Source organism: Protobothrops mucrosquamatus, unplaced genomic scaffold (genome assembly GCF_001527695.2).
Source record: "Protobothrops mucrosquamatus isolate PMUCROS unplaced genomic scaffold, P.Mucros_1.0 scaffold1515, whole genome shotgun sequence".
In the NCBI taxonomy this organism is placed as follows: domain Eukaryota; kingdom Metazoa; phylum Chordata; class Lepidosauria; order Squamata; family Viperidae; genus Protobothrops; species Protobothrops mucrosquamatus.
Genome location: NW_015387687.1, coordinates 138,983 through 147,396, shown reverse-complemented (window position 1 = coordinate 147,396; position 8,414 = coordinate 138,983). Strand labels below are relative to the sequence as shown.

At 39.3% G+C, this 8,414-nt stretch overlaps 1 protein-coding gene across 1 annotated transcript in view; it reads left to right on the top strand.

Annotated features, from left to right (window-relative positions):
- The window catches only part of CPED1 (cadherin like and PC-esterase domain containing 1), a 105,981-nt gene that overhangs the window by 50,377 nt on the left and 47,190 nt on the right, over positions 1 to 8,414 (top strand). The window lies entirely within an intron of this gene.

Genomic DNA, 8,414 nt, shown 5'->3' with positions numbered 1-8,414 from the left:
CCAATTGAAGGAGAGAGCGGGTCACCCTGAAGAGGGAGGCCGGGCGGTTATCTGATGACGCAATGAGGGTGGAATAGTAATTAGACCTCACCACCCTCATTGCCACAAGGTAGGATCTAATATGAACTCTTACCTGTGCTCGGTCGGATTCGGTTCGGCTAGTCCTCCAACTGCTCTCTAGGCGTCTTTTCCGGCGTTTTATTTCTCTTAGCTCCTCCGTAAACCAAGGAGCCAGTTGAGATCTACGCCGGGTCAGAGGCCGCAAAGGCACGACTCGGTCCAGTGCCGCGGCAGCGGCTGCTTCCCAAGCCGCCGCCTGATTTTCCGCCGAGTCGTGAACTAGATCCTCTGGATATGGTCCAAGCTCCGTCAGGAACCTCTCAGGGTCCATCAGGCGCCCTCTAGCTGTGTGTTTCATTTGTAGGTTTCATCCCACCAAGTTTCCATAATGGCAACAATATCATATCTGCCCTCATTACCTGAATTTCTAATTCACTCTGTTTATTGCTCACTCTGTGTGTTGGAGTATAGACATTTGAGTCCTTTATGACTGACTCTGTGTTTATTTTCTACATAACCTGTGTGGTGCCTGAGTTCCCCCATTTCCTTACCACCTGTTTGATTAGTGCACTTGGTGTAGCACTCACTATTGAAAGCTTGATTTTGCTTGACAGCAAGGTTGATATTCTTATCTGCACACACATCTATGTTACAGGTACTGATATCCCTATTAGTTTTAGATTGCGGGGGACAGGAATGTTCTATATCAATTAACTCACTCTCCCCGTTGTTCAGTTTAAACATTTCTCCAGAAAATCTGTGAATTTAATGCCAAGTAACTCAGTACCCTTCTTTGATGGATGCAGCCAATCTCTTTTGTACAGCTTTTCATTGGACCAGCTGCAGACATCATGACTAATATAACCAAAGCCTTCCCCTTTACACCACTCCTTTAGCCACATATTGAATTCTGCTATACGTTGGCCTTTTCCATTTTGTTTCTTATACACTGGTAAAACCTCTGAAAAAAATAAGCCTACAGCCTATCCTGCTAAGTTCCTGCCCCAAGCTCTGGAAATCATTCTGTACAGAGAGTACAACTTTTTGGGACAGATCATTAGTGTCAAGATGTACAATAGCATCTACATCACAGTTCTTGCTGGCATTCTTGACTATCTTAAAAAAATTCTGTTCTATTCTATTCATGCCTGGCTGCTCTCTTTTGTCTAGAGCTGCTGAATTCTGTCCCACCATCATCTCTTCTGTTTGTATGTCATCTCGTAGGCATCTCAAATTCTACATCCATTTTTCTCATTTTAGTCTCACCATCCAGAGATCCCAAATGTGTTTTTATGGCATTGAATGTGAAAGGAACACCTTCAGCTCATCCTATCTATTCCCAGGTGATCCAGTAACTGAGCACTGAAACCACCAGTCAGTTGAAGCTTCCAGTTGCCACAATGTTCTTCAAGCTCACCTTTCAGCAACAATAGTCCTGTCTTCCTTCTTAAAACTGAAGCAAAGCAAAAGCAAAAATCTTTGCTTTCACCACAGGATTTTTCCAGCAAGCTTTATGGAGAGCATTAAATAACACACATTACATGGAAAGAACATGAGTTAAACAGGCAGCTATCCAGGAAAAATAGACATTCCAACAGAGGATGAACTAAATTTAGAGGAATAGTGAGGTGAAAAGCCAGTATTTAAAATATTTTCCTGTGCTTTATCACTGGCTGCTGTGAGCAATGGTGAGTACTATGGATATTTACCACAAGAGGTACAGTAACATCCCAAGAGTAGTAGGGTATTTGGTTTTTCCTTAAAAGGAATTCATCAAGAGAAATTTAAGCCTGATGATACAGTTTCCCTGGCAAGTATATAGAGGTACCATGGTTTTTTCCAGGTTGTTCTTTGGCTGGCCAATCTAGCTTATAGTTCTAGAGCCTCTTGCTAACTTCCCATCCAAGTACTAGCCAAGTCCAACTGTACATATTTTCTAGTACTAGCTTCCATATACAGCTCAAAGAAAGTTAATAAAAAAATAAACATTTCTGGTTTATTCCCCATCTTCATCCCAATACAACAAAAGAAATAATAGATTTTAGACTTTTTCTGACTAGCAGCACAGCAGAAAAATATCTTTTTCTTCAGTTAGCCTGAAAGGAATCCAAACCAGGCCCAGGAAGGCAAGGCTGACAAGTCTTCAAATTTTCCACAGAATAACCATGTTGTAGGAAAGACTTGTTCATCCTGCTCAGATTTAGGGATGCTTGAAGTGGTTTTTATATTGAACTTTTCAACAAATCAACCTACCTTCTTTTTCCAAGATTAATATGCAGATCAGAAATTCACATTGCAAGATTTTTATTCTTTTTATAGGTTCTATCAATGCTTTCTTATTTATCTTTGTAAAATATTTTTTAACCGTTTTTAGTTTGAGTAATGGAGATCCAGTGTGGTCTAGTGGTTAAGGCACTAGGCTGGAAACAGAGACTATGAGTTTTGTCCCACTTCAGCCATGAAGCCCGGTGGGTGATCTTGAGCCAGTTCTTCTTTCTTATCCCTAGGAAGAAGGCAGTGGCAAACTACTTTCAAAATCTTGCCAAAAAAAGGAAAAAAAAGGAAAAAAATAAAGACTATTACAGTACAGTCACTTAATTCTATGTCCAGTAGATGGAGGTAATGTGTTAGAGAAACTCTTTTCAATCAAGTGATACATTGTGATCCCCCCCTTATTATTATTTCTTTTTAACCAATAAGTGGATAACAGATAATCAATGAAAGAAAACTGTTGAGCATGGTTATTATTTTCCATATATTGTTATAGTTATTATGATCATATTAATTTTCTTGATGTAGAAGGAGATTACAATCTATTCATTAAAAGAAAGGAAAAAATACTTAGCAAGTCACAAAACATGTGATTTTTTTTGCACAGCTGTCATTCATTTATTCTTCCTCCTAAGAAAAAAGTTATCTTCCCTTTTTCTTTCTAATTCTGTTCTCTCACCTCACAGTTCTATGCTATCTGTTTGTATACCAAGGACAAGAGGCAGAGAAATTGCTCCAAGAGACAGGAAGTCTCTTAGAATTCCTTTGTTTCCAAACTGTCATCTTTCAACCCTTCATGGAACACAAGTAGAAATATACTTTAGGGCATAAAAATAAATGCAGAGAGGATTGAACAAAGGCAATACTGCTAGGAAGTCTGAGCTTCATTTTTTTTAACACTCATTCTGGTAGTCTTTTGAAATGCATAGTTAAGGTATGCGCGAGCTGCACTGGTTACCAGTGGTCTTCCGGGTGCGCTTTAAGGTGTTAGTTACCACCTTTAAAGCGCTCCATGGCATTGGACCTGGTTACCTCCGAGACCGCCTTCTGCCACAGATTCCCTCCCACAGACCGGTACGCTCCCACAGAGTGGGCCTCCTCAGGGTGCCGTCGGCCAAGCAATGTAGGCTGGCGACNAGAGAATTGTAAACAGTAGAAGGCTATAATACAACATTAAATGTAAGGTATAAAAAATTGATACGTATCCTGCTAGTATTTGGATTAGTATTTGGAGTCAAGCTATTCTCCAAAGCACCTGAGGGCAGGACAAGAAGCAATGAATAGAATAGAATAGAATAGAATAGAATAGAATAGAATAGAATAGAATAGAATAGAATAGAATAGAATAGAATAGAAACTGGAAGGGACTTGGAGGTCTTCTAGTCCAGCCCCCTTCTCAAGCAGGAGACCCTATACCAGTGGTGGCGAACCTATGGCACAGGTGCCAGAAGCGGCACTCAGAGCCCTCTCTGTGGGCACGCACACCATCGCCCCAGTCCTGGGCCTTCAGCTGGGTTTTATAAAACTTCTCACGGGGAAAAAAAAGACCTTGCAAAGTTGGAATTGATTGACTGAGCTTTTTAGTCCCACCCAGTCTGCTGTTACCACCGCAGCCACACCCACACAATGGGCCACACCCACCCGGCACCCGACAATGCATAAGTGGGTTTTGGGTTGCAGTTTGGGCACTCAGTCTCTAAAAGGTTCACCATCACTGCCCTATACCACTTCAGTCAAGTGACTGTCTAGCCTGTTCTTAAAAATCTCCAGTGATGGAGTACCCAAGATTTCTGATTGCAAGCTGTTCCACTGGTTAATTGTCCTCACTGTTAGGAAGTTTCTCCTTAATTCCAGGTTTCTTCTGTCTTTGGTCAGTTTCCAACCATTGTTTCTTTTTCCTGCCCTCTTGTGCCTTGTAAAATAATTTGACCCCCTCTTCTTTGTGGCAGCCTCTCAAATACTGGAATACTGCCATCATGTCACCCCTGTTTCTTCTTTTCTTTAGACTAGCTAAACCCAAGTCTTGCAGCTGTCCTTCATATGTTTTAGTCTTCAGGTCTTTGATCATTTTAGTTGCTCTTCTCTAAACTTTTTCCAAGGTCTCAACATCTTTTTTGCAGTATGGTGACCAAAATTGGTTGCAGTATTCCAGGTGTGGTCTCCCTAGGACTCTGATGTTAGTTAACCCTTTCTCCTGACGGTTTCTGGAGGGCTTTTCCCAAACTGATCAGATTAACCGCTGTCTCTCCACAATCCGCGGGACTTCCCTCCTTCTTTGTTGCCTCTATGGAGCAACTTCAAGCCCATTTAGGTCCCCAAGCAGGCAGAAATCGGCTGTAGGGTGTGGAGCCCCGTGATTCCTCGGCTGCTGCACTACTGCGCAAAACTGGAAGCCAAGACAGTTTTCATCATTGTTGAGCTCTATTTCTGTAGAGATGTAGTTATTTCTTATATATAGTGCAACTCCACCTCCTCTTTTATTTGGCCAGTTTCTTTTAAATAATTTAAATCCCTCTAGCTGTGTGTTTCATTTGTAGGTTTCATCCCACCAAGTTTCCATAATGGCAACAATATCATATCTGCCCTCATTACCTGAATTTCTAATTCACCCTGTTTATTGCTCACTCTGTGTGTTGGAGTATAGACATTTGAGTCCCTGTTGGAGTATAGACATTTGAGACCCTATGTTTATTTTCTACATAACCTGTGTGGTGCCTGAGTTCCCCCATTTCCTTACCACCTGTTTGATTAGTGCACTTGGTGTAGCACTCACTATTAAAAGCTTGATTTTGCTTGACAGCAAGGTTGATATTCTTATCCGCACACACATCTATGTTACAGGTACTGATATCCCTATTAGTTTTAGATTGCCGGGGACAGGAATGTTCTATATCAATTAACTCACTGTCCCCGTTGTTTAGTTTAAACATTTCTCCAGAAAATCTGTGAATTTAATGCCAAGTAACTCAGTACCCTTCTTTGATGGATGCAGACGATCTCTTTTGTACAGCTTTTCATTGGACCAGCTGCAGACATCATGACTAATATAACCAAAGCCTTCCCCTTTACACCACTCCTTTAGCCACATATTGAATTCTGCAATACGTTGGCCTTTTCTATTTTGTTTCTTATACACTGGTAAAACCTCTGAAAAAAATAAGCCTACAGCCTATCCTGCTAAGTTCCTGCCCCAAGCTCTGGAAATCATTCTGTACAGAGAGTACAACTTTTTGGGACAGATCATTAGTGTCAAGATGTACAATAGCATCTACATCACAGTTCTTGCTGGCATTCTTGACTATCTTAAAAAAATTCTGTTCTATTCTATTCATGCCTGGCTGCTCTCTTTTGTCTAGAGCTGCTGAATTCTGTCCCACCATCATCTCTTCTGTTTGTATGTCATCTCATAGGCATCTCAAATTCTACATCCATTTTTCTCATTTTAGTCTCACCATTCAGAGATCCCAAATGTGTTTTTATGGCATTGAATGTGAAAGGAACACCTTCAGCTCATCCTATCTATTCCCAGGTGATCCAGTAACTGAGCACTGAAACCACCAGTCAGCTGAAGCTTCCAGTTGCCACAATGGTCTTCAAGCTCACCTTTCAGCAACAATAGTCCTGTCTTCCTTCTTAAAACTGAACCAAAGCAAAAGCAAAAATCTTTGCTTTCACCACAGGATTTTTCCAGCAAGCTTTATGGAGAGCATTAAATAACACACATTACATGGAAACAACATGAGTTAAACAGGCAGCTATCCAGGAAAAATAGACATTCCGACAGAGGATGAACTAAATTTAGAGGAATAGTGAGGTGAAAAGCCAGTATTTAAAATATTTTCCTGTGCTTTATCACTGGCTGCTGTGAGCAATGGTGAGTACTATGGATATTTACCACAAGAGGCGCAGTAACATCCCAAGAGTAGTAGGGCATTTGGTTTTTCCTTAAAAGGAATTCATCAAGGGAAATTTAAGCCTGGTGATACAGTTTCCCTGGCAAATATATAGAAGTACCATGGTTTTTTCCAGGTTGTTCTTTGGCTGGCCAATCTAGCTTATAGTCCTAGAGCCTCTTGCTAACTTCCCATCCAAGTACTAGCCAAGTCCAACTGTACATATTTTCTAGTGCTAGCTTCCATATACAGCTCAAAGAAAGTTAATAAAAAAATAAACATTTCTGTTTATTCCCCATCTTCATCCCAATACAACAAAAGAAATAATAGATTTTAGACTTTTTCTGACTAGCAGCACAACAGAAAAAGATCTTTTTCTTCAGTTAGCCTGAAAAGAATCCAAACCAGGCCCAGGAAGGCAAGGCTGACAAGTCTTCAAATTTTCCACAGAATAACCATGTTGTAGGAAAGACTTGTTCATCCTGCTCAGATTTAGGGATGCTTGAAGTGGTTTTTATATTGAACTTTTCAACAAATCAACCTAGCTTCTTTTTCCAAGATTAATATGCAGATCAGAAATTCACATTGCAAGATTTTTATTCTTTTTATAGGTTCTATCAATGCTTTCTTATTTATCTTTGTAAAATATTTTTTAACCGTTTTTAGTTTGAGTAATGGAGATCCAGTGTGGTCTAGTGGTTAAGGCACTAGGCTGGAAACAGAGACTATGAGTTTTGTCCCACTTCAGCCATGAAGCCCGGTGGGTGATCTTGAGCCAGTTCCTCTTTCTTATCCCTAGGAAGAAGGCAGTGGCAAACTACTTTCAAAATCTTGCCAAAAACTGCAGAGATTGGTCCAGGCAGTCACCAAGAGTCAACACTGATTCAAAGTCACAAAAAGGAAAAAAAGACTATTACAGTACAGTCACTTAATTCTATGTCCAGTAGATGGAGGTAATGTGTTAGAGAAACTCTTTTCAATCAAGTGATACATTGTGATCCCCCCCCTTATTATTATTTCTTTTTAACCAATAAGTGGATAACAGATAATCAATGAAAGAAAACTGTTGAGTGTGGTTATTATTTTCCATGTATTGTTGTAGTTATTATGATCATATTAATTTTCTTGATGTAGAGGGAGATTACAATCTATTCATTAAAAGAAAGGAAAAAGTACCGTACTTAGCAAGTCACAAAACGTGGGTTTTTTTGCACAGCTGTCATTCATTTATTCTTCCTCCTAAGAAAAAAGTTATCTTCCCTTTTTCTTTCTAATTCTGTTCTCTCACCTCACAGTTCTATGCTATCTGTTTGTATACCAAGGACAAGAGGCAGAGAAATTGCTCCAAGAGACAGGAAGTCTCTTAGAATTCCTTTGTTTCCAAACTGTCATCTTTCAACCCTTTATGGAACACAAGTAGAAATATACTTTAGGGAATAAAAAGAAATGCAGAGAAGATTGAACAAAGGCAATACTGCTAGGAAGTCTGAGCTTCAATGAAAACAATGCAATTTTAAAGAAGACAAAGTAGAGAAAAGTGATAAGTAAACAAGAAATAAATAGAAACAACAAAGAGAAAAAAATAAAAAAGCAACATCTCGTCTTTTTATAGCAATCATGAATGCATTTATATTTTATCCCTTCTCTCTAAAATTATATTGTGGTTCCATTCTTTCCACATTCTATTATTTCTAATTATCAAACCTATAAATCAGAAGTTTATTTTTTTTCAATTTTCAGCAGAAAGTCTATAAAGTTTTCCAGTTACTGACAAATGTGGTCTTTGTCTTTTCCCTCTTCAAACAGTTAATTTTGGTGTCTCTGCAAATTCTGTCATTGTCCTCAACCTTTCCTCCATTGTGGATATTTCAAAGCCTTTCCGTATGACATTTCACGATTCTGTCCATTTTGTCAGTAAGAAAATCAAAGTTCAAATATCCAGAAACTCAGCTGAAGTAAATAATTGCCAAAAGAGAAAATAAAGTGATTTCTGCAACTCCAGAGATCTTGATTTAATGTAAATGTATGTCAGATGTATACTTTTTTTTGTAATTCATTTCAATGTATGTCTGAAGCCAACTGTGTAAAGGAACAAAACTATCCTTCCAAACCCCTTTGAACTTGATCTCTGCTTCCAGAATATTGAATAGTTAACTGTCTACTATTTCTTTTAAGTGGAAAATGGCAGGA